Source organism: Danio rerio, chromosome 11 (genome assembly GCF_049306965.1).
Source record: "Danio rerio strain Tuebingen ecotype United States chromosome 11, GRCz12tu, whole genome shotgun sequence".
Classification (NCBI taxonomy): domain Eukaryota; kingdom Metazoa; phylum Chordata; class Actinopteri; order Cypriniformes; family Danionidae; genus Danio; species Danio rerio.
In genome coordinates, this window is record NC_133186.1 from 26,278,018 (window position 1) to 26,302,678 (window position 24,661).

The 24,661-nt window shown below is 35.8% G+C and overlaps 1 protein-coding gene across 49 annotated transcripts in view; it reads left to right on the forward strand.

Moving 5' to 3' along the window:
* pnp4a (purine nucleoside phosphorylase 4a) overlaps positions 1-24,661 on the forward strand; it is a 253,971-nt gene that overhangs the window by 167,685 nt on the left and 61,625 nt on the right. For 22 of the 49 annotated variants that reach the window (XR_012386749.1, XM_073915711.1, XM_073915712.1 and 19 more), the window contains one exon: positions 23,829-23,974. The exons of 7 other annotated variants lie outside the window; for them this stretch is intronic. The gene's annotated coding sequence lies outside the window, so the exon portion shown is untranslated. The remainder of the gene's footprint in view (positions 1-23,828; positions 23,975-24,661) is intronic. 20 more of the 49 variants (XR_012386750.1, XR_012386751.1, XM_073915713.1 and 17 more) reach the window with 1 other exon arrangement.

Here is a 24,661-nt window from a genome sequence, read left to right on the forward strand (position 1 = left end):
TGATCTACCTTGGCTCGTTCCTGAAGCGTGAGTTTCCTTAGCTGTATCCCACCTAGGCTTCACCACGCTGCAGGAAATGGTGAATCTAGATTGGATACAGCTGAGGATACTCCAGCAATAAAGCATATTTTTTGTGACACTGTACAACAAGTAATTTTTGTACATTACTGTGAGGGTTCAGTTTCTAAATAACAGTCACAAAAAAACGCCGGAGGATCAGCTGGAGTATTGCTGAAGTATTTAAAACTCGCACATGAAAGGGTTAACAGTAATTTGATGTTGTTTTGACATCTTGTAGCGATACAATATCAATTAGCATTTTTTATGTGTTTTGATCTTGTTTTGACATCATGGTGTTAGCTTGGATACTGTGACATGCTTAATTTTAAAATAATCTCTTTTTATCCTGGCTCCCCAGTCATTTGGGACACATATTTTTTTCTGAGCATCTTACAATACAACTGTCTAATTATGTACAACACTATACCAAAACTTTTACTGAGACAAAAAATATTTACCTGTCAGAATCACCAGTTTTGTTGACCGTTAACCTCAATGCTTCCAATTCAGACTTGATTGATTCTTTCAGATGTTCATCATGCATTATGAGGAGAATTAATTGATTTCATGAGGTCAGATGTAACGCCGGGACGTTTCTCCCCATGTGAGCTCTTCCTGTGCCGTTCTCCTCATGTGTGGGTTGTGTGGTCCCGCAGCTGGAGGCGCATGGCATTGCGTCAGAGACTCTTTATGAGCGCCAGGGTCCCGCTGAGAGTGTGGTGACCTGTGAAATGCCAGCGTCAGGGCGCGCAGATGAAGCTCTACTGGAGCTCCTGCTGAGGACAGAGCTCTGATGTGAAGTTCAAGCTGGAGGTTTGGGCAGCAGGACCCGCACCTTATCTTGCCCATAAGATATCATGCGCACAGCAAATGCGCACTCTCACCAAGACGTACTTTGGGTCTAAAGAGCATTTCAACTTCCTGAATGTCATTGCAATAGATGGAAAATATCATAGCGAGTGACATTTTCAATCAAACGATGCTGATGTTTCTCTCAAAACTAACTCTTTTCTTGCTATTATTTTTGCAACCCAGGCTCATTCTGATTACATACTGTACCTCTATATGCATTTCTGGAAAGAGCAGAATACAACTCAGGAGATACATTTTTTGGCAGTTTTTGTTTTTCGTGAATCCACCAGAGGCTGCTGTTCTCACGTAAATCCACCAGAGGCCACTGTCAACTGACTAACTTACTGACTAACCAATTGACCGATCCCCCCACCCTTCCCCTTCCCTAAACCCAACCAATAGTTTTTTTAAAAGCACAGATTGACCCGCCCACCCCTTCCCTAAACCCAACTGTGGTGTTTTAAAAAGCAATCCAGAAAAAAAGCCCCATGATTTTTACCTCATTTTCAGATTTTACCTCATTCTCACCCTGTTATTTACTTGTTTATCTTATTTTTTATTTTTTTAATTTACCTGTTTTTTTGGAACCGTTCTTCTCCGGACTTGAACCCCATTGTTGCGGTCAACTCCGCTCTGCATCTTAAGTCCGCTAATGTACATGTCGAGTTACGGGACAAACTGGTAAGCAGAAAGCCGTCCATACGGAGGTAAGGGGTCAGCTTGTAAGCAAGAACAGGAACGGCATCCTAATTAGAGATGCGCGGATGGGCTATTATTTCATCCACAACCGCATGACAAAAATCATCATCCGTCGGCCATCCATCCGCAGTAACATTTTTGACCAATTTTTAAAACCGCACCCGCCCGCCAAATGGGCTCTTTATTTGAATGGCTTATTCCTTTTTATTATTAAATAAATGTTTCTTTATTGATCATTATAGAATAGAGAATGACTTTAATGTAGACATGCAGTTAATCCAAACGTGCAAGTCATTAATTGACGTTTTGAAGTGACGCTAAAGATACGAGGACGTGTCTTTTCACTTGATTCGATTTGGTCCTTGAGTCTTTTCCTTGCGTCCTTCCCTCGAACGTGGGGTGGAAGTACGAGGAAAGAAAGCAAGGAAAGGAAACGAGGATGCACAAATAAGAAATGAGAAGCACCCGAGCTCTCAGAATATCAGCAGTGAACTCCATCTCCAATCGGCGCACAGGGACAAAAATAAATAAATAGCCTAAATTAAACGCACTGTAGCTACTATACAACTTTTTTATTGTAGCCTAATAGAAAACGCATTGACACATCATTTCAACATGCTGCTATTTAGCCTACTACTAAATGCCTATTTCACTTTATTTTTTAGTAAATAGATAGAATAATAAGTCATTTACATTATAGCCTAATAATGTTTACATTTGTAGTTGTCCATAGCAACCCCAAAAACGTAACTGCTTGCCTTGCACATCATATTAATGGGCACAGTTTTTCGACTATTTATTTATTTATTTATCTTTTATTTTTTGCTGTGGATGTTATTGAGCTTGTAGAAATCGGAAGCAACACCAGTTCTGCGACACAGATGAACCTTTATTGATATCCCTATTAGACAATGCCTATTTTATATGCCAAAAGAAACAACAGGCAGTAAAAAAATCTTAACATAAATATCTTAATGTAGGCATAGGCTATAGTCGCATGCTTTGGCAAACAGTTGAAAAAAAAAATTAATAAAAACGTCATATCGTGCCTTAACCTTGTAGGCTCAGTCACCCCCACAATTAGAAATTAAATTAGAAAAATAGATATTCCATCCCTCTTTGAGCGAACATAAAGTCTGACCAGGCTAAAGTGCATGCATGACAAGTGCCCCAATAACCCATGGACTTAGGATTATCCCCATTCCCCTCAAACTTGAAGCATAACGAAATACTACGCCATTACAGTTGCGACAAAGAAATATTGGCAAAATAACCTTAGCCTTGGAACGTAAAAGCGAGGCCAACATGTCTAGAATAGAATAGGCTAAACCAATATGAACGTAAAATTATCAGCTGACCGAACTCAAAAGTTTATATTGAACATATGTGTAGCCTAAATAACATAGGCTAATTGGTTTAATATGCCTGACCTTAGGTCTAGTTTGATTTTTTCTTGGCACAATGCAGGAATAAAATAGCATCTACAGTGTCAGGATTCAGACGGGAGCGCCTGCATAGCCACTATAATGCGCCCTGCTGCACTGAAGGAGCGCTCGCTCGCAGCACTTGTTGCTGAAATGCATAGAATTCTCTTGGAAAGGTGCTGTAGTGGTGGGAATGCCTGGCCTTATTTCTCCCAAAAGGAATTTTCCTCTGCTGATCCGTCTATACGGAAGTTTGTAGAGGAATACTTCTGTACTTCATCCAGAATTAGTGTATCCGATTCCTCCTCCCATTCTGTGAAGTCAGCTAGGTTTTTCGTTGGTGCGCCAGCTATGCCTATAAAAACAGTTCAACCGCCCGCCACCCGCCCGAATTTAATTAAAATATTATTTTTTCGTAACGTCATCCGCCCGATCCGCGGTTTATCCGCGGAGTCCGCGGCTATAGCTGCCAACCGCGCATCTCTAGTCCTAATGCCTCTTAGAGTTTGTTTTCAAAATGAAATGCAGCCATGCGTAGCTCTAGTTACATAATTAGCGATCTCCAGTAATGTATATAGGGCTACGTTTTCAGAATGAGCCTGTGTTGTATTTTTGACTATCTGGTTTTGAGTTAAGGAACTACAGGTTTTGTTTATCTTAACTATGGACACAAGAGTTGAAACTATTTCATTAAAATCAGCAAACTGTTCTCATCAATCAGTTTCATTTATTACAAATTCAAGCTAAAAATGTAAATATTATATTACTGATGGTAAAAAGATTAAAAAATATATATATAGATCAAAATCTATACAGTTTTACATTGAAACAAAAATAAGAGACACTGTAAACAGCAATATTAAAATAAATCAATAGACTGATAAATTAAGATTGAAAAAAAAGAATGAAAAGGCAAAAATATTTAAACTTTTTTATTGTAGGTTTTAGCAGCTAGCTGAAATTGAGTTGATTATCAAACTGTTACCTAAGAAAAAAATTAAGTAACTATAAAAATTATAACAATGACAAAATAACTCAAACTTGACATCTTAAACACTAAAAATCTAAAAATAAAAAATAATTCTAAATTTAAAAAAAAAACGGAACCAAATCGAAATAAAAATTAATCATTCAGAAAATAAACTATAACAAAATATGCTAAATAAACAATATAAAAATATAATAAAAAACAAAATTATTTGTTTATAATATAAAATACTATGTTAAAAAATGATATAATTTAAAATAGTAGTAAAAGCTACATGTTTAAATAATATTAAAATAACACTGCGATAATACTTTGATAAGATAATTTAAGAAATCTCTTCCTTTTTTCCAATGTCCAATCAGAAATCTGCATAAAATAGTGTTTCTGACATCTTTCCTTAAAAGAATTTTTATTATTTTGTTGTCTAGTGCAACAACATTTATAAAAACAGCAATACTTGTAAAGGCTACTGTGTATTGAGACTGAAAGTGAGTATAGAGTATTGTATCATTGGTAATTGCCGCATTCCCATTGCAAGGACTGTAAAACTGATAAAGTGGCAGAAGCTCTGCAGTGCAGGTCTCATGCACACTCATGCTGACAGAGCACACCTGCAGTCTGCTTACACACACACACACACTCACACACACACACACACATACACACACACCTTCTACCGGGACCCTTTCTCTGTGCAGTGTCATGGCCCTTTTTATAGTGCGCAAATAAATCAATAACATCTTAAACATCAATAACCGTGGTTTTAGCTTGGATCTGACAGCTTGTATGTTATCCTCATCCATTCAAAGGACTGTTTGACAGCCTGCATCCTTCAAAGATGGACACTGCTGTGATTCAGGTTAAAAACACATAAATTCTGAGTTTTTTACTAAACAATCTGTGATGAACACGTATGATGAAAGCAGTTACTCACACTTGTGTGGTGCAACATTATTGACAGATCCCATATAGTGGGAACAACATCATCTTTTAATTTCATTCTTTCTAAAACATCCAGCATCATATGTGTCTTGGTTGTAATTTTCAGTAATATTAAGCACACAAAGATCAAGTTCTTACTGATGTGGTCTGGAACTGCATTAAAAAATTAAGTTTATCCACTCTTTTCTAATGTTGGGATCAGGTGGAAGGCAATGCAATGTTCCACAACCTGCCAATGCACAGAATTGTTGTCTTTAGAGCATCATTTTGCTGGGATGGACTTTACCATTAGGCAATAGTTGGACACCAAACTACCTAGGGGCCCTCAGAAATACCTGTATTAACTTATGTCAAGGTTATTTTACTTTACTGCAAATGTAAAATATTCACTAAAATGGCCTAAATCGTTAATATTGCAAACAAGAAGCGTGAGCGTCCCTGAATACCTCCACCTTTGGACTATTTCATTATTTGACAAAAGTTTAAACAAGGTTGGTAAAAGCAACAAAAGATAGGTAAGGATTAATTAATGACATCCTATTTAATTATTAGAATATTATGCACATTTTGGGGCAGTGATGAGCCCACAATTCGAAGCTAAATATTTAATTTTTTGTGTAGTTTTCATCTTGTGATTTCTGGTCATTGACCTACATTTTGAACAAATCACAAGGGTTACTAAAGGAGACATGGCTATTTTGCAATATGAGTGGTCATTGTTTTTATGTGTTAAACCACCGAATACACTCTTTACACACATTGTGTGTGTATGTGTGCGTGTATGTGTGTACACATGTTCTTTAATATCCCAGTGGCCACACACCTGATTACACACAGACTCATGGGGACTTGTGTCACCGTGGGAACTTAAATTGAGGACCCCACAGGTAAACATGTTTATAAATAATGAAGAAAGAAATATTTTGAAAATGTAAAAACGCTAATTGTTTCCTGAGGGTTGAGTTTCAGGGTAGGGTGATAGAAATATAGGGTCTGTTTAGAAAAAACATTATTATCTATGACATATGAGAGTGCCATCTATGAGAGTACCTTTTGCAAAATATGAACAAGTCTGTGTATGTGCATGTGCACATGGGTATGCGTGTGGTTTACAAGGACATTGGTATTATCTTAGTATTACAATGTTGAGTTAATGTGGTTTATTGGGACATTAGGCATGGGACGAAAACCGTGTTCAAGGTATTTAAAATATATTGTGTTCAAAGGGGGAAAAGGTTTTGTTTTTTACCTAGACATTTAAAAAGAATAGATTTTAGAGCTGCAATCACAATACCGTGAAACTGGGATATTTATACCCAAGGTTATCATATCATCAGAATCTTATACCGGCCCATGCCCAGAGGGCATGTGTCCTTGTAATACAGAATGCTTATGTACTGTTAGGGATGTTTTCATCCTCTCTGGGGGGATTTTGAGTGATTTTGTTTCAGCTAGCAGAATGATTTGTGGTAAAAAATCTTATTTTGACACATATTTAGGGAAAATGCTTTGATTAAAAACACTCTGGTACACTCTCACCTCAGTTGTGATCAAAAGTACCAAATTGCTTAGAAAGGATTTTAACTCTTTAATTGCCAAATTCATAAATGAAGTCACTGATTTGGTGAAAAATGAAGTATTTTCAATATAAAAAGTATTTTTCTAATCTTTTATCAATGTCTTGCATGTGAAACAACATTTCCTTTGATGCATTGTTTTTGATTAATTTGTATTTTTTCTCTCCAATTTATTGTTGGTGGCTGTTTTTGCCCCTTGACTTCTATTATAACCAAATTTTTTGATTACAAAACCATGACACCATATAATCATGCATTTTTGATTGTTGGTGGTTTTCCCTGTTGAGAAAAGGTCAAATTTGTCATTTTTACAGTTGGTCATCAGTTGGCACCGTTAACCCTTTAGACAGGCCTGTGCAAACAGAAGCTTAGTTTATGGATTTTATATGAAATATAAATTTAACTATGTGTACAGTATGTGAGTGTTTGAGAGTGTACTTTGGGCACTTACTCTACTTTGATGTGTCTGAGAAAATCAAAATATGCATCTCAGCTCTCAGAACTAAACGCAGTAAACAAAAACAAAGCCTGTGTATTTATGCATCATCAAATGGTTATAATGGAAGTCAATTAGACAAAAACAGCCATCAACAGTAAATTAGGGGAAAAAATAAAAATCTAACAATGCATCAATGCCAGTGTTGTTACTATTTTTTCAATCGACCAAGATTGTGATAAAAGGTTAAAAACAAATCCAGTCCACAATTACTTTTTATATTGAAAATACGTCATTTTGTGTGTTTTACTAAATCAGTGACATCATTCATGAATTTAGCAATTAAAGAGTTAAAATTATGTAATTTTTAAAAACATTTAGTAGTTTTGATCAGGACTGAGGTTGATTAACAGATTTATGCATGAAAAAATGTAATCGTTTTACGGCAGTTTTAATTCAGTGGATGTTTTCACCCCTAACATAACAAAAGGGTCGTACATTTGAACAGTCAACAAGGGTTAAAAATTATATTTAAAAAAAGTTTTTTGACATAAAAAATTTGCCATAGGTTTCCCGTGATTATAATAGTTAGTAACTTAAGACTTACTGATTATAATAATGTTTTTACTGTATAAAATACATTGCCTATTTAGGGTCCTCACAAACAATCAAAACCAGTCTGTGGGTGCTTATAATTATTATGTAAATTTAAAAGAATTGATTTATTCAGATAAAAGTGTGGATTAGGTGAAGTTTGCCTCTAGAATTAATGAGCCTAAATATAGTAGCTTGCCCAGTAAAGCATTCTTGATCGGTGAGTAATATGTCCCTGCTGCCTTTGACGTTTCCGGTCAGGTGCAGCACTGGGAGTAAACCTGTCTGCCTGATGGGATGAAAACACTCATCCACACATCAATGTATACACATACAGAACAATATTTATATGGATGCTCTAATATGTGACTGCACTGTGATGAATCAAATCCTCACAGTAAGTAGCAGTTTGTTCATTTATCCATACTTTCTCTGGCTGGCTCCTGAAAAACTTTTAGTTCACAAGCAGGTGAGCCAAAGTAGGTCAGTTTTACTGCATCAGACATACACAGTAATTGTTTGGTTGTGACTGTCATCAGTGACGCCCGTTGGGAGCAGTGATACGGGTCTGCTGAAACTGCTGATCAGCGGGGTGCATCCCAGATCAAACTCTGATTGTGTGCAGTTTGATACGTGCTGGATTTATTTTTAGGCTCTTTTATGTTGCTAAGCATAAAAAGTCAGCTTGCAAAAGATACACAAGCATTATTTCATGTAATTTGGAGTGTGATCTCAGGAAAATATGTGCCTAGGAAATGTTGTGTCTGTTTCAGAGTATAAACGTAATGCTAATCTCACTTATTATTACTTAAATCATATAATGTGATGTATTTTATCATGGATGGTAAAAAGGAGTGTTAGTTTAGTATTTAAGTACAGTTATAGTACATTAAATGATCTATTAGCTAATAGTCATTTGTTATTCGGGAAGCATGATGGTGCAGTGGGTAGCACGATTGCCTCACAGCAAGAAAGTTACTGGTTTGAGTCCCGGCTGGGTCAGTTGGCATTTCTGTGTGGAGTTTGCATGGTCTCCCCGTGTTCGTGTGGGTTTCCTTCGGGTGCTTTGGTTTCCCCCACAGCACAAAGTCATGTGCTATAGGGGAATTGAATATTGGAAGAATGTGTTTCCCCCTGTTGGGTTGCAGCTGGAAGGGCATCCGCTGTGTAAAACATATGCTGGATAAGTTGTCGTTTCAATCCGCTGTGGCGACCCCTGATTAATAAAGGGAATTATCCGAAAAGAAAATGAATGAATGAATGAATGAATGAATGAATAAATTTGTTATTCATGGGGTTTATGCATTTATTTATCCTTTTGAACTGCACTTTACAGTTTAAATTTACAGTTAAACATTAGTAGTATAAAACATTGTATAAGAAATATTCATTCATTCATTTTCTTTTGGCTAAGTCCTTTTATTAATCTGGGGGTCGCCACAGTGGAATGAACCACTAACTGATCCAGAATATGTTTTACAAAGCAAGATGCTTTTTCAGCTGCAGCCCATCTCTGGGAAACATTCATACACACTGATTCACACTCATACACTATCGACAATATAGCCTACCCAATTCACCTGTACCGCATGTCTTTGGACTGTGGGGTAAACCGGAGCACATGCAAAATCCACACAGAAACGCCAACTGTCCCAGCCAAGGCTCGACCAGTGACCTTTTGCTGTGAGGCGACAGCACTACCTACTGTGCATAGGAAATACTATATAGAAAAATCAGTGCAATAAGCATAAATTGTACAAAAAAATGTACGTATTGTCCGTGATGTCATTGGTAGATTTATGAAGAGCACAAATGAAGCTGCGCGGGGCAGTTGAGGCCAGCCCCTAGATGCTAGTCAATGAATTGCATTTATAGTTATTTCCTTACTGGTTTTATGAAGGAGACCGGGAGGTTTCCGCATGGCAATAATAGAAATAACACCATAATTTACATGAGCACCACTGAAAATATATTGTTTCAGACTATTAAAAATATCCATAAAAACTTTTTAGAATAAACTTTTCAACATCAAAAGGAGCAGAGGTCAAGATCCCATAATAAAGTTCAAAAGTGTAAATAAACAAAACAAAACAAAAAAACACAATCACAAATTCCAAAAATAGGAAGCTAATTATTAATATGTATGTGTTCATATTTTAGCAATTATAGCAATGATTGATTTTTAGGTGTTTACTTTCTTTCAGTTTTAGTTAAGGTTAATTTCATTTTAATTTGATTTTATTTCAAATTGATGTCAAGGAAATGTTTCTAATTCTCAGTCTTTTATCTTCTGTTATATCTGTTTTATTTAAATTTGAATTTATTTACCTAAAAAATTGTAATGGTTTTAAGGGGTGTCTAAATGACATAATTTTCAGTTCAGGCCCAAAGCCAGCCTGGTGAAAGGGGTGGTTCTTTTTGCAGTTATTCGCCTCATTTTCTCTGTAATTGTGAGATATAAATACTGCATTTTAGTGATATTTTAAGCACTATTTTTAGCTGAATTAGCTAGTCAAAATTTTTTCTAAAGATTTATAATGAAGAACCGTGAAGTAATACTTATTTTTAAAATACATATTTAAGACCTGTTAAAATTTTAAATTTAAATTAAAAACTGTAGTCTACTGTCATTTGTTCAAACTGTCCAGCACATTGAACTCATCATAGTACACATGCTGCTGATTATGTCTCAATAAAAGTGATTTGAGATGTTTTCTATGTTTAAAAACAATCCAGTAGCGAAAAAGGACTTCTCTTATGTCAGACTGTAAAATGAAACATTGGCCAAAAGTGATTAACTGAAGTCACACCGAAGCCACAGCCACCAGGAGATTCCGCTTGGTCTTAACGCCTTTTCCGGAGGGTTATTTTCACTATTTATTAAGGCTTAGCAATAAAAATAGGACAAATGTATGAGACAAATTCTGGACCTTAGTGAGAGGTGGGAATTCCAAACAACCCAAACCCCTTGGCTACGGGTCTGCAGTTAATAACTTTGTTTTTAGATATTGGATGTTCATATTGTGAAAATGCTAACTTAAACGTAGCTAAGTTTGACATCATTGTTGTGTACATGTAGCCGTTGTAGTTAGTTATATAAAGAGAACAGTTCTGGTGAAAAGTGAGAGTAACATGCTGAAATGGAACCAGACTGAGGGTAAGTTTGCTAAAATAATGATGAAAAATGATTACAAGCACTGTATTACTTTATAATGCATTTTGATTGAGACATTTGTTTCATTGGTATAACATTCAAAATTCATCATTTGCAATTAGACTTGGAACATGCATTAGGAAAGTGCATAGGGTCAATTTTGATTTCATGTTGACTTTTAGAGCAACAATCCCTTGTTCGCCAAATTCAGTTTGTTATAATCTGTGATTTCTCAATGTTGTGTCTGGCCTTACCAGACGATTATGACATTGCCACAGAAACAATATGCTAATCCATAAAACCCTAAATCCCATCCGCAAGATCGTGAACGTCATATCAAAAATTGAATTGTCTAGGAAAGAAAAACAGTGCCTCTGTCTGGCCTTCGTTGTTTTTCTCTGATTGTTTGAGTGGTCTGCGAGCAGAATCCCTTCTAACCCAAATGGACTACATTCAGAGAAGCATTAAATGGCTAAACCTCATCCATCTTAAGGATTAGGACAATATGTAGTTAGGATCAGATCGAATAATCAGTCATGTTAAGGCGAAATCTAGGCACGGTGCCACTAGCTGGACCTGACAGATTGCCCCAATGATTTGGATTGATGGAGTTGGCCGGTGATCTCTGGACCAAATGGCCAGGACTGGGGGGAGAGGTTTGTTTAATGGGATTTTCTCCGGGCTTCACCTGGGGTCTGGACCAAGGACAAAGCACTTTTAGGGAACCAAAACAGTTCTCATAGACATTAATGATTTTTCTATATATGTATTGTCTATAGATATCTATCTGTCTGTCTGTCAAACAGAAAGAGAAATAAGATATACATTAAAAGGAGGAATCATAACCCCAAATCAGAAAAAGATGGGACAGTATGGAAAACGCAAATAAAAAATAAAATTTTTTTATTTTATTTACTTTGGCTTTTATTACATTGCAGACAATACAACAAACATTATTTAATGTGTTCCTCAGGATTTTTATAGTTTTTTTCCCCGTAAATAAACATGTATTACAATATAAATTGGGTTTTTGCAACACATTTAAAAAAAGTTGGAATAGTAAAGCATTTTTTAGTAATGTTTTAGTAAAGCATCTTTGTAATGTCGCCATCTCTTTTCACAACACTTACAAGATGTTTTGGGACTGAAGACATCAAGCGGGTAGTGTTTCATGTGTAATTTTGTCCCGTTCTTCCTGCAAACAGTAAGGCAACAGTACGGGGTCTTCGTTGTTGTATTTTGCGCTTTGAAATGCGCCACACATTCTCTATTGGAGACAGGTCAGGACTGCAGGCAGGCCAGTCAAGTACCTGTATCCTCTTCCTCTACAGCCAGGACTTTGTAATGTTGAAATATGCATGGGTATCTCTGAAAAAAAAAGACAGCATATTGTGCTCCTAAATCTCAATGTACTTTTCAGCATTAGAAGTGCAAATTACCTTTGCCAAGAGCACTGACACAACCCCATACCATGACAGACCCTGCCTTTTAGACTTGTTGATGGTAACAGTCTGTATAATCCTTTTCTTTTTTGGTCTGGAGCACACGGTGTCAATTTCTCCCAATAAGTACCTGAAAATACTGATTTATCTGACCACAGTACACGTTTCCAATGTGTGATGTTCCATCCCAAATGCATCCAAACCCAGAGAAGTCAATGGCACTTCTGGACATGTTAACATGGGGCTTCTTTTTGGCACAGTACAGTTTTAACTGGCATTTTTGGAAGTAAATACATATTGTGGTACTTGACAAGGGTTTGCCAAAGTAGTCCTGAGGCCATGTGGTGATACCAACGATTCTTGATGCGGTGCCACCTGAGGGATTTCAGTTTACGGTTGCTTACGCCTTGTCCTTTACGCACTAAAACTCCTCCAGATTCCTTGAAGCTTTTAATTGTTTTGCACTGTTGAAGGTAAAGTATCCAAATGTCTTCCTACTTTTCTCTTTGAGGAACATTGTTTTTAAACATCTTTGCTCCTAAAGAACTAGACATTTCTTGCATGCTGCTTTTTAATTATAATCACCTGTTGAAATCATCAGTTTCGAATCAGATCATTATTTATACAATTTACCTGATTACTAGCCCTGAATTGCTCCTGTCCCTACTTTTTTGGTATGTGTTGCAGCCCTGAATGACAGGAGAGAATGTGTATTTGCAAATGAAGTCAAATTCACCAGACAATATTCTATGTTCATGAAATTTAAAAAAAGTATAAATAAATTAGTAAATCATTCATTCATATTTTTGTTGGCTTAGTCCCTTTATTTATCTGGGGTCGCCACAGCGGAATGAACCGCCAACTTATCCAGCAAGTTTTTACGCAGCAGATGCCCTTCCGGCCGCAACCCATCTCTGGGAAACATTCACACACACACACACACACACACACTCATACACTACGGACAATTTAGCCTACCTAATTCACCTGTATCGCATGTCTTTGGACTGTGGGGGAAACCGGAGCACCCGGAGGAAACCCACGTAAACGCAGGGAGAACATGCAAACTCAACACAGAAACACCAACTGAGCCGAGGCTTGAACCAGCGACCCAGCGACCTTCTTGCTGTGAGGCGAACGTGCTACCCACTGCGCCACTGCGTCGCCCATTAGTAAATCACTACTTTCTTTTTTTATTTGTGTCTTCCATACTGTCCCAACCTTTTCTGATTTGGGGTTGTATCATGTATCATGACAATGATCATGGTTTTGTATTGGGCATGCTTTTTTATCTGTCTATATGAATAACTGTCTGTCTCTGTCTGATTGCCAGCCAAAATCTGTCTGTATGTATGTCTGTCTGTCTATTTATCTATATTATTGTATGTCTGTCTGTATTTATGTCTATGTATCTGTCTGTCTGTCTGTCTGTCTGTCTGTATTTAAGTCTATCTGTCTGTCTGTCTGTCATCAGAAATGTGAAATAATCTGCAGCGCTCAAAAGCAGCTTGAGTATGTACATAAACATGTTTACAGCGAACAGGTTTGTTAGTTCTTTCCCCCTCTGAGATAAAAGCACTCATCCAACATCTGTTTGCAAGGGTTAAATGTGAACTGTCGCTACACTTTGCCATAATCTCTTCTGGTTCACACTGCTGCTGGTGTGTGATTGATGATTGTGGTTCAGATACCATGGCACATAACTATGCAGTTAAGTGTCAATTTACATATATTCATAAGATTAATGTGTTAATTAGCAAAAAGAAACACAAGGAGCTTGTTAACCCCACCACAAGCACTTTCAGCTCTAGGGAGACCGAACACTTCTTACTACCAGTCCCAGGTGTCCTACTGCCAGACATGCTAGCATGTACGCTAGTGTGATAATTGTCATTAAACACAGTAAATCTGTCATTGTAGTGCAGTTTTCATGGACTGGCTGTTTAATAAGCTTTGATTGTTCTTCCAAATGGCAGAAATAACCAACTTCAGCTAATTAAGGATTGTAGTTGCAATCTAGACTTGTAAGGTAAATTGGTTAAACAGAGCTAGCTCACATGTGCAGTGTTTTTATGGCCACATATGGTAGTGATCCATAGGATTGCATGATTGCTTTGACATTAGTATGTCTGTTCAATATATTGATTAACTGTTCGTGAAGTTGACCGCACTTTTAATTTACAGTTTTAGCAAAACAAGCTCATGTGGTGGTATTTTTGCAAACATTGCGCCTTCCATGTTAGTGCTGCTAAATCTTGATAAAATTGTGCTTGGCTTTTATCGAAAACAGATAAAATGGTTCAGGAATATTTTGTGGCAAATCTGAAAGTCTGTTCAATGAAAGGAACTGAAAAGCTGATGCTTTATTGTGTTTTTAAATAACATGCCATCAACATTAAACCTTTCCTTAAACTTACCTCACAGTGTTAAAGGGGGAAAGTGTGATAGAAATGCAATAATTTACCCTGCTTATGGCTTAAACTATTTTTTCACTAGACTTGAACCAGGGTTTATCACATTGAAAAAGCTGTATAAAGATGCAGAATATTCTTTGGTCCCACTTTACATTAAGTGGCCTTAACTAATATGTACTTACATAAGAATTAATAGTTTGTTACAATGTACTTATTGTGTAAATACATGTATTTACTTTGTACTTATGCTTGAATAAATACCTGTATGTAACTACTCCTGTTATTAACTTCTGTAATTACATTTGTAAATACACTGCTGACCATCCCTTACACTTTAACCCACCTTTAAACCTACCCATACCACCAAACCTGTTTATAACCCAACCCCTTTCCCAACTCAAGAGCACCACAAGTGTACTCAAATACATTTTGAACACAGTAAGTACATTGTATTTATTTTTTGATACAAGTACATAGTAAAGGACACTTAATATAAAGTGGGACCTATTCTTTTATATTACTATATTATTATTATTATTATTATTATTATTATTATTATTATTATTATTATTATTATATGTTATATTAATCTTATTATTATATGTTTATAAATGATCATATTTGTACATTATTTATTGATACCGTTTTGCCATTTCATTTCTATTCATTTCAGCTTATTCATTTGTAATTTGTACATTAGTTTCAGGAAAGGGTACTTTTTGGGAGTTTTAATTAATAAATACAAAATTTGTCAGTGTAAGGGACTTTATAAACTGACCTTACAAATACGTCCAAAAAAATGTTTGAATTTGCTTATTTATTTATTAGTTTGTTTATCCATTCATATATTAATTAATGTAATCATACCTTCATTTATTTAATTTATTTATTAATTCATTTAAATTGTATTTATACATGAAGTGGTTATGGCTTCTTATGGTTGTGGTCCATAAGATCAGATAATTGCTTTGACATCAGTATGTCTGTTCAGTATATTGATTTGCTGTTTGTGAAATGGACTGCTTTGCATTTTGTGTTTTTACTTACTCGCTCAGTGTTACACTTGGGGGATTTTACACGTATAATTAACAGCAGAGGAAAGCTAACTAACAAACGATCTTTTAATCTTTTACACACATTTGTTTTTTTTCATTGTTTGATAAAAATGTGTCTGCATTACTGACATTTGAATTTTTATTGATCTATCTAAAGTTGAAAACAGTTCTTATCAATTACATTTAGGTTACGATTCTGACAAAGTGCTTTGTCCTATTTAACAAATCAGTAATAACCCATTCACCTAATTAGTAAAAATTTGATTTGTTATGGTATTCAAAACCTTTTAGAATGACAATATTTGAAATTATTAAATAAAGTTGTACCTCTACCATTAATCAAAGGTTTGTGTATTAGTAAGATTTAATTTTTGAAAGATATTAATGGTTTGAATTAATTTAGTCCTTCTTTGCTGGATAGAGGACTTTTACATTTACAAAAATGGTAACACTTTAATAAAGTTGTGTTAGTTAGTTGATCATGAAATAACAATAAACACCAAATCTTTGTTAATGCGAACCAGACATATATTAACATGTCAATTAAAGATCAGATAACATGATCCAATGGTGAACAATGACTTTGTTTAACATTACATAATCTTTGATAATGTTAACTTACTCATAATCTAACAGCATATTAGAACAGCTTAGTTAATGTTTACTTACACATACATTAATGTATTTGTTAATGGATAGCAATAAACAACATGTATTCAGCAATACTAAATCTTTGGTAACGTACACCTAAAAATATTACAACTTCAATTTTTGGAGTTCTCAAAACTTTTTTTTAGTTAGTCCTCATAATTAATTTTTTTCTAGCACTCAACATGATACAACTTAATTTTTTTCTAGTTACAGCATTTAAATTTTTCTAATTACCGCAACTTGAATTTTTATAACTTACATTTTTGGTAGCTTAATTTTTCCAGTTCTAATAACTTTCATTTTTTGGTAAAGCAACTACATTTTTTTCTAGTTACTGCAACTTAAATGTAAGTAGAAACTTAATTTAGTGAAACATAATTTTTCTAGTTACTGCAACTTGAATTTTATAACTTACATTTTCTAGTTGCCACAACTTAATTTCTTTCAGTTCTCATAACTTAATTTTTCTAGTTACCACAACTGAAATGTTCTAGTTACAGCAACTTAATTTTTTCTAGTTCTTATGTCTTGCATTTCTTTAGTTAAAGCAACTACATTTTTCTTGTTACCGTCACGTAATTTTTCTAGCTACCACAACCTAATTTACGTCTTAAATTTTCTAGTCTAGTTACAGCAACAAATTTTTTAATTACCAGAACTTAATTTTTCTAGCTTTTGCAACTTAGTTTTTTGCTAGGATGGTTTTTTAAGTTTGTTATAACTTTAAAAATAATTTGTAGTTTGAGAGTAATTTTGCATTGTGTAATATTTAAAAAGTTTTATGAGTTACACACAAACAAATTAAGCAACGACACTGGTAATCAAAACTTATTTTTTAACACTAAATCATCATATTAAAATGATCTATAATAGATCATTGTCATTATAAGAATAAGTGTCTTAAAATGTAAAATCGTTTTACTGTATTATTCTATTGTGTTTTGATAAATGCCTAAAAGACTGCAAAAATATTGAGGAATCATACTGATATTATTTTATTTTATTGTATTTTATTTAATTATATTTTACAGATATGAGTTTATGCAATTTTTTTGTACATTTAGACTTGTTAAACAGATGTTCATAACTTCAGCAGCACATCCACTACCAGCACCTTCTTTTATTTATCCAGACACGCTCTTTCGCTTCTTCCACCCCCTCTTTCTCTCACTTCATCTCATCTCATCTTAGCTCCTTTGAAAAGCGGCCCGCTTTAAGTCCCATGCCATTCACTTATCCCTGAATAAATATCACTGCCATGCAGCATAGTAATTACAATGCATTTCCATGTAAAAAGCTTGGAGTGCCAGAAACGGGACACGGAGGCTCACGTCTGTAAGCTCTGATAGACCAGCTAATCAAAAAAACAAATGTCAGATTGATTGCGGCAGACCAAAGCGGAGCCACTGATCCTGCACCACTTTATCCATACAGTCAGGGAGAGATATGGAGGAGCACCGACTTTATTAGCATTTACAGACAGTATTAGACAACAGATATTCCACACAACTCTTCATAGAGATTCTGCCTGTAAGAGTCTGTTGTTGTCGTCATTATTTTATTTTATTTTTTTGTATTTGTCAGGGATTAATTTACCTCAAGGTTTTCAAATTTCAGATAAACATGACACATCATACACTTCATGACATACATTAATAAATATTTTTTTAAATGTAATTTAAATCACATAGGTTTTTTAATATCAATATTTTATTTTATTTATAGTTCCGATTTTGTCATAATTTTACATCAAAATGTTTAAGTGGTAAATCTTATAGACTTTCGTATCAAATAAAGGACGATGGGGTGCAAGTCTTTTGTAGCCTCCCTTTCCGTTTTTTTAGCTGCACTGAATAATTTGTAAATTATTGAATGAAAACAGCTAAATAGTGCTAATGTATAATACAACAAAGGAACTGAAGTAGCTGCCTCTTCCTGTCACATGAAGATGGAAACACAGCACTCAAGTCCCTTTGAATTCACACCGTTTCGGGGAAACAGAGACAGCCTGCTGCCAAGAGGCCTTCAGCCATCTGCGCTCCATACTATCTGAGTCTCCATGCAAATCATTCTGTGCAGGAGAGATGCAGCGGTAAGCACTTTTTCAGGCTCATCCTAAGAGCATTCATAAAGTTCTTCTCACATCTTCTGTCCGACACAGAGTCTTTGATTATGACTCCAGAGATCAGAGACAAAGACTTTCAAACACTTCCGTATTATTCAAAGGTCACAAGAAGGATCAATCTTTATCTCTCTTTAGCATGTTTACTTGATTCTGTCTTAAAGAAAAGTTTAGATTGTTTCTTTTTAAAGGAGACATATCATATTCTTTCATAATCAAAAAAGACAGTTATTTTCTTTACAATGTTTATTTTGCTAGTGCACATTTTTATTCTTTAGGTGAACAATTTATTCGTGCAAGTTAATCCACTGAAAAAAGTTCATTTTGGTAACCTTTAATCAAAGTCTGACCGTTTGCTTTTGCATTTGGAGTGGTGGTCCATCTCTGTTCGCATCGGTTTGATGGCCATAATATTCTTAACCACACCCCTCTTATGCTGCGTTCACACCAGATGCGGATGAAGCATCAGGTGCAAGCGATTTACATGTTAAGTCAGTGCAAAGTTTATTTAGACATCCTGTGGCGTGATTCACTCGAATGGAACGGTGCGGATTTAGCATTTTGCACGCTTCGCTCTTAAGGCGCTTAACGAGTATATTATGCGAAACGCTCGAAAATCTGAGCTTCAGCAGACATTCGTGCCGCGTTAACCAATCATGAGTTTGCTCTTGTAGGGAAGTGATAATGACGTAGTGCCTGTTGTTGCTGTCCTGAGGGGAAATCCTCTTGCTGATACCAGAAAACAGTTCATCAAACTGGGCTCGGCAGAGTTTGAAGTACCTCTGAAAGACTCCATCATCCAGGTATAGTTTCTGGAGGAGTTGATGAACTAACAGAGCAGGGTGCATCTCTGAAAGGATCTAGTGGACTAATGCCTAGTTCAGACTGCGTGATTTTAGCCCTGATTTTGGCTCGCCGACAGGTTTTGAGATATCGCCGACAAATGCCTGAAATCACAGGCAAATCGCTGCTCGTACACGTGAGTGACAATCACACAGTATGAACTTTCAAAGACGCGATCTGGGAGAATCGCCGATGAGTCGCTGATGCCTATGAGATATTTGGCATGCTAAATATCTGGAGCTGTCGGCGATTCAAATCATGCCGTGTGAATTGAGTTTTGACTGAAAATAACATCAGCGATCGCCTACAGCCAATGAGAGAGCAGCTTTCACTTGTGTGTGCGTGTGTGTATACCTGCTGCAGGCCAGCGGGAGGCTGGGGGAGAAGTTAAAAGCACTCTTTTTCGGTTTATTTGGACCCACGAAATGGAGGAAAAACTAGTGGGGGTTTGACAGGACTCAGGAGCAACCGTGTCTGTTTGACGTTTCATACAGAAAGAAATTAGTTTATTATCAATGTTGAGGAGAAATGGCTAAATCCCTTTAAACCCAGATGAGCAAATATGTACATTTTCTACCCCATTAAAGGCTTCTTTCTCATTATGTATTTAATAACAAAAGATATACTACGTGTTTTTGGCTGTGAGACGTAGTTTGGACGAAGTTGTCAGCGATTCTTCCTATAGGAAAGTCATGCAATGTGAATGTCCCTGTCGCCGATCCATCTTGCAGTGTAAACAAAGCAGTGAGGAAACGCTAGCCCAGATAGTCATGCAGTGTGAAAACATCTATGACATGACTACTTTGAAAATCATGCAGTCTGAACTCGGCATTAGACATAGCACCACACAAATCTGCACTGTTTTTCAGCATTCCTAAAGCACATAAAGCACAACTACTATTCCTGTTAAACTCATGCTAGCCATTAAGCAACAAAGTTAGACGGATGGGCAGACAGAAGCCCCAGCCATGATGTGAATCCCCATCTATTGTAAAGTGAATCTGACACAGAATGAAGTAAATAAACTCAAAATGTTCACACATCTATTAATGCGCCAAAAGCGTGATTTTTTCATGCGTGCCTTGTCCGGTGCAAGCACAGCATCACCGTTAGTTTGCTATGAGTGAATGATCCACAAAAAGAAAAAAAAGCCCTGCCCCTACTCAATATTCTGTTTCAGTTAAAAGTACATCAATATACTGAAATAAATGTCCCGGTTCATGCAGAGTTTAAATGTTACCTGCACAGAGTAAACATTCACAAAGGAATCATTTTTGCACTTTGCACATATGAATCATATCATCCTGATTTTAAGCTCAATTTTTATTTATTTATTGCCTTTTTGTTTTTTGAATCTGTAACTAAAGCAGCTCATTACTGGATTTCTAAAGCTTAACCATCAACACAGACTGTCAGCATGGACTGTCTCAACAAGTAAATTCATCATTTCTTATAATTTCTGAACATTTTCACTTTCAAAACAACTTGTTTCCTGCAATCATTTTTTTTCTTCAGTTTTTAGTTTGTAGCACTCTTCAGTTGAGGATACCTTTCATCTTTTCTCCTCAGAGTAAGAGAATTTATGATTTTAAAAATTACTCAGGTTTATGCATAAACAATCACAAACATTTAAATAAAGAGACCCCCTGACTTCACATTTTCTTTTTTTAACACTAGGAAGGTATAGCACTCTGTACATTTTTGTTACTTTGGCTTTTATATACAGTACTTTTTTACCTAAACAACAGTAAGAGACACATTGTAAGTTTAAACTCATTTCCATAACCTAATTATCTGCGAAGAGAAAAAGGCACTGTTTAACCAAAATACACTCATAATGATGCACAGACAGGCAACATGGAGAGTTGTGACAATGTCACATTTTCCTGGAATTTGGTTTACATTGCATATATTTCCTGTTTGTTGTTTCATTTCATTTATTCATATTCAGTGTCAGTTGTCATTTATTAAATATAGTCATAATAATGTAATGTAATAACTGTTGTTCAAGCATAGTTATTTTCACAAGTTCAACACAGTACAATACAATGCAAATTATTTATAATGTTTTTTTAAACCTTGACAAAGCCTGCAAGATGTAAGATCAAGCAAAATAAAAAGATAAAACTATTAAAGACTTTGTATTAATATTAATGACAAATTTATTATATATGGTCTTATATAGCACTTTCAACGCATGGTTCTTAACGAAATCTTATGAAAAGGAGTCTGATAAGCACTAGAAATGTTCTGCTATTGTTACAAGTTTAAGAATCCTAATTTGGTACTTTTTAGAATATTTTTTCCTAAGTGTGCATGTAAGTGCTGTAGGGTTGTTGGTGCATCTACCAACCCAGCAAATGAAAGAAGTCAAAAATGTGGTAAAACAGTCTCTCAGATTTTGCTCCCCTGGTGACATATGAAAGGAATCTTATCATATATTACCAATCCTTAATCTGCAAATTTCCACTCATGGTGACATTTCTGTTGACTCGCTATAGCAGGTCAAGATTTACAATGTGTCTGCAAGAGAAAACATTAAAAAATTGATTGTTGTTGGACATTTGTTCTGTATGAGATTCACTTGTTTTTTTGTTTATGTCAGAATAGAACGAAAAGGCTCCGCCCACTTTAAGAAAGCAGCAGCTCATTTGCATTTAAAGAGATTTTTTATTTTTTTTGCTCACACCCAAAAAGGAGCTAATTTGACAAGCTATTATAAATGATCTGTGGGGTATTTCAAGCTGAAACTTCACAGACACATTCTGGGGACACCAGAGATATACTAATGCAATTCTTCTCTTAAGCAATACATTAATTAATCTAGTTCAAAACCAAGTGAGGTTTTGTTTCATTTTCTCCCTATAAATAAAATAACAAGGCCTGTGCTTTCACCTCTTAGGAAAAAGCATTGCTTTAATGAATAGTAAAGGCGCATGATTTTTTCCCCATAGTCCCTTTATCCACTAAAATCAGCCTAAATTTTACAGCCCACAGCATTCATTCTCGGCACATTACAGTTGTCTGGTTCACCTGAATAATTCATGAGATTTCAGAGGGGAGGAAAACCTCAGAGCTTGATGGTACCCATCACAGTATGACATGAAAATAGGGAAAACATGTCAGAAAGTCTCCATATGATGTCAATAATGGCAGAATTTAAAACATTTGAAAGATTTTCTTCTTACCATTACTGATATTGATTACTGAATTATTCAGTTTGATTTTGTACATCATACTGTATAATACCTGTAGGGTCTCAATATTAGAATATGTGTGTAACTGGTTACATTTTTTATAATAATATTTATTAATCTTCTTAATGCTTTACAGTACATTTTGACCCTTTAATATAAAAACACATAGTTTTAAGTTAAATAAAGACTATTTACAAAAAATGAATTTTTACTTATTTAGTTGTTTTTTGTATGTGCTATATCCGGGAGCTAGCACTCTGCAACTCTCACATGATCACCCACTGAAGCTAAGCAGGGCTGCACCTGGCCAGTATCTGGATGGGAGACCACATAGGAAAGCTAAGTTGCTGCTGCATATGGTGTTAGTGAGACCAGCAGGGGTATATTGATGGTGGCTCTGTACTCCAGGGCTATTCAGTTGGTGGCCAAGACACTAAAATAAATGTATTTCAGTCACAAACGGCTGCTATAGTTATGAAGTGGCGTGCGTCTGTTCAATACAGCACGAGCTGCAGTTGAAGGCTGTGTAGAGCGTGAGTCATCTGACATTAGGCGAGTGGCGCGAGCAGCTGAAAACTTTTGAATACTTACTTGTAAAGGCTTCTCAATGCTGCGTTTCTGTTGCACGGAACAAAACTGCTGCAACTAAACAAAATTATTCCACCTGTGTGCTAGTTTAAAGTTCCGAGCTTATACACCAAGGCTAATACACACGCACACTGGATTAACTATAGCAGCGGACCATTCACATATTGCGTCTTTTCCGCGCCAAGTTTGTTATTTCCAATGTAAGATTATATGTCAATATGCGTGCGCAAGTGGAGCGATGTACTCGCGCCTTCCAGACACACCAACTATTACACTATTACACAAACTATTACACACACATACTGTACAAATTTCCCAGTATACATATACAGAGCATACTAGCTCAAAACAAACAAATACAGATAATTTGGCCTGCTGTGTTTAAAAGTAGAAAACTAAGTTTTTTTTTATTCCTGCTTTTGACTGTAATTCTGCATGTGAACCAGGAAACATTCGTTGATCATCACTGTGTCTTATGTAGGTGAAGACGTGTTGTTTGTTGTGGTTTGCCCTTTTTAATTCCAAAAATCGAAGACAGTAAAGCTGTGTGGGAGGACATCTCTCTCTCTCTCTCTCTCTCTCTCTCTCTCTCTCTCTCTCTCTCTCTCTCTCTCTCTCTCTCTCTCTCTCTCTCTCTCTCTCTCTCTCTCTCTGTGTGTGTGTGTGTGTGTGTGTATGTGTGAAATTGAAGGGTGTGCTTAGTATTTAAAACCTCAGTGAGTCATACTTATGAAACAGATGTTAGGCTGGTGAATTCTCCCACTCATCGCCTGTTTACTTTCTCTTACAGTCTTGTGAAGCATCAGTTGTTCAGACTCGTGGACCAGAGATCAGTCAGCCATAAAGAGATACTGAGCGAACAGACAGAATCAAGATGGCAGGGCTCCAATCTCTTGTCATAGTCCCACACATGATGTGAAAAAGGTGAATTTAAAGGTGACGTATTATGCCTCTTTTCATAAGATGGTAACCTAATTTCTGGTTTTCCCAAAATCATGTGATCATGTTGGTTCAGCTCAAAATACACCCTGTTTGGGTGTGAGCAAAAATACACCATCTTTGTGTGTGCCTCTTTAAATGCAAATGAGCTGCTGCTTTCCAGAAGAGGGCGGAGCCTTTACATGCTATTCCGACTCTCCAGAAACAACAAAGCAATTAAATCTCATAGAAAATGTCAGTAAAATGTAAATAAAATGTAAATAAAATGAGCTGTAGTGCTTTAAAGCATTACGTTCAAACTATAATCAGACGATAATAGAGAAAAAGACCATCTAAACTGAACCAGGACATTTCTGAATGGTTAGTGACTACATTTATGCAGCTGTTAAAGTTTATTAAACTAATGGAAATGCATGTTATTGCTATATTTATTATTGGTACAAATCTCATATCTTTGCAGAAAACCTTGAATGTAAATGACCTGACCATAAAGTCATAATAAATGTGCATTTATGAATTAGGTGGACAGTAAGTGTTTTCAAGGTAAATCTAATTTCAAAGCTGTAATCTCAGTGAATGCAGTGAAAGTCAATAGGAGGCAACTTTAGCTGCACAGTTTGTTAGCAAGTACATTCAGAAAGGACATTTGGAAACATTTTCAAACTACGAATAAGTGGCAAACCT